This window comes from Pteropus alecto, unplaced genomic scaffold (genome assembly GCF_000325575.1).
Source record: "Pteropus alecto unplaced genomic scaffold, ASM32557v1 scaffold125, whole genome shotgun sequence".
In the NCBI taxonomy this organism is placed as follows: Eukaryota; Metazoa; Chordata; class Mammalia; order Chiroptera; family Pteropodidae; genus Pteropus; species Pteropus alecto.
Window position 1 is genome coordinate 1,060,605 of NW_006436888.1, and position 3,030 is coordinate 1,063,634.

General features: G+C 52.9%; 1 pseudogene; it reads right to left on the bottom strand.

The window, feature by feature from the left end:
- Positions 1-68: 68 nt before the first annotated feature.
- Positions 69-187, bottom strand: LOC112481859 (annotated as a pseudogene).
- Positions 188-3,030: the final 2,843 nt, after the last annotated feature.

The window sequence follows — 3,030 nt, forward strand, 5'->3', positions numbered from 1 at the left end:
AACCCTTGGTTGACCTCACAGATTGCAAGGACCTTGTCAGCTTACAATCTCTTATTTTTCATTTTTTACGTCTACAGCACCTGGTCTTCCTACGTGGTCTCCCATCCAAGCACTAGCCAGGCCCGACCCTGTTTAGCTTCCGAGATCAGATGGGCTCAGGCTTATTTAGGGTAGCATGGCCATAGACCGTTTTCTTTCAATTATCCTTATGTGCCGTCCTGAGGAAGAGAGCAAACGCATCTGTGGAGAGAGCTCAGGGCCCGCAGCAGCCCAAGGCTCTGACTTGGTGACTAGACCATGTCTCCAGGAACAAAAAAAGCTGTTATCGGGGGCCTCAGGCCTGTGGCTCTAAGAAAAAGCGAGGCCAGTGAACACAGGGAATATCAGTAGCCGATGGCCCCTTCCTTTCCCCAATGTGTCTCCCCGGCCCTGGCCCAGCACTTTCACGTCCCTGCCTCCATCTTTGAACTTCATCTCTCTTTCTGGCCCCATCTTTCTAAGGTTCTGCTCCTCTCTCTCTGTCTCATCGTCCCTGTCCTGGATATTCTCCATCTCCCTTCCAGACTCCTGCCCTGCCCTGCCCTGCCCTGCTCTGCCTGGCTCTGTGCCCAAGATGCTGATCTCTAGATGCATCACCAGGGCTCCCATGACCCTGGCTTCTGTTGACCCAGGTGGCACTGGCAGGAGATTGGAGGCCAGAGGAGAGGGGACACATATGTATTCCCCAGCCCCGGCCCCTCCCCCTCACACCGGGCCCAGATTCCCTCTGCCTCTTTCTGCAGCTCCCATCCTGGTTCCTCCATCACTGACAGGTTCTGGTACCGGCTCCTCACCTTAGCTTTGGCATGCTGGGGGCGGGGGTGCTCCCTTCCCTGGGTGCTCTGTTCTTCTTCAGTGACTCCCTTCAAACTTGCCTATGTTTCTGTAAATGGTCCCCTCTTTAAGTAGGCTCTGAATGTGCCCACTCTCTCCCTCTGGGACTTTAAGTAGGCTCTGAATGTGCCCACTCTCTCCCTCTGGGTCTCTCTCTTCCCACCTGCATCTTCTTCTTGACCCATCTCTATCTACCTCCATGTCCATCCCTCTGTCTCCATCTCTCTGCCTCGTTGTTCCAGCTCTCGTTCTAATTTTACCCCTCCCATTGCTGTCCCATTCTCTCTACCTCATTCTCTCAGTCTCCTCTTCTTTCTTTCTTTCCTCTGCCCAAACTACATAAAATCCTTCCTTTTGGAGGTAGGCTCTATCACATGCCAGAACAGCACAGAGGGAATTTTTGTAAGGATCCCATTCAATCGAGTCCGCCAACTGCTCCCCATGCCTCCTGCCTGAATTCCACTCAGGGGCTCTCTAAAAGGGTCAGAGCATTATTGGGTGAAAGAACAAGCACCTGACGACTTTACCCTTTGGCAGCGACGAGGCCCTGGGAGACACTTGACTGTGAAGCTGGGCGGCGAGAGAAGGGGTCTGCCTCACTCCTGAGGCTCAGGCTTTCTCGCTAGCACCGCTGAGGGGTCTCAGCAGCATCTCAGACTCCGCAAGCCCCGACAGAAATCTCCCCTTCCCTCCGCATCCATCCCCCCACCAGCCCTTAATCTTCCCAGGAGTCACACTTGATTCTTCCCTTTCCTCATCCCCCACCTCAAAACCAGCAGCCTATCTTGAGAATCTCATCTCGAAAGAAATCTCTAATATGTCCATTTCTCTCCAACTCCCACCACACTGGTCCAAGCCACCGTCACCTCCTGCCTGGATAATGGTGACAACCTTCTCACTGGTCTCAGCCTCGAATCTTGGCTCCCTATCCTTTATTCTCCACCCAACAACCAGTAAAAGCGTAAATCAAATTAAGTCATTTTTCTGCTTAAAACTCTGCAAAGACTTCTCATTACTTACAATAAAAGCCAAACACCAGCCCTCGCCCATGAAGAGCTGCCTGCCAACCTCTACCTCACTCTACTTGGCTGCACCCAGCTGTCCCTCACCCACCACGTCAGACCTGCCCAGCCCCTGTGGCCGCCAAGTGCAAAGGACCAGAAGGCACCTTCTGGTCCCAAGGTTTAGTGCCTGCTGTTGTCATGGCAACACACTCTCACATGATGAGGGGAGGCTATAGGGGAAGACACAGCTGCCAAGTGCCTGTCAAAGTAGGAGCTCCTCCAGGAAGTCCTTCCTGATTTACCCATCTCTCCACACTTCCTCAGTAACCTCCCACCCAAGCCTGGTCTGCCCACCACGCCCACACATGGACTGTCTGCTTGAGTTCGTTCTTTGGTCATGTGGAGGCAGGAGCATGTAAATCGATGGTCATCTTACATACCTAATTCTCATATATAGTCGGATCAAAGGCTCTAGCACAAGGGTGGGTCTTAAATAGAGGTAATCCTCAGAGGGCTGTAAGCCCACCCCCATTTCGAGCACCTCCTCCTCCACACCTCTGTCCCTGAGCCTTGCCCTCTTCAGGCTTCAGACTCAGTGAGCTGTCGAGAGGAGGAGGACGCCAGGAACAGGCTCTGAGAGACGCAAGGAGCAGAGTAAGCTGGGCTCACAGCCAGTGTCGGCAGTTGATGCATTTGCTCCTAAAGACACCTGCCATTGAGCTCCTCCAGGAAAAAAGCGACTCCCGCCCATCCCTGGGGCCTGGGACAGGCCAGCTGCACAATCTGACCCTGGGCTGGGGGTCTGGGGAAGGCTTTGATTTAAACCACCCTGGTTCCAATTCTGGACTCGGTCACCTACTTGGTGAGCAGGATGATAACGATAGCTGATATTTCCTGAGTACTCGTGCCAGGCACAGCCCAGCATTTTAGGTGCACTCATTCATTTACTTGACACGACAAGCATAGGCAATAGATGCTAATGTTACTCCCATTTTATAGATGAAGAAACCGAAGCACAGAGAGATTAAGTGACCTGTCTAAAGTCACAGACCTAGAAAGTGGTAGAAGCGAGGCATACACTGAGGACTGCACAGCTCAGAAGCCCCTGTCCCTAACAATTTCCTCCCCTCAGGGACCAAGTACCTGAGACAGG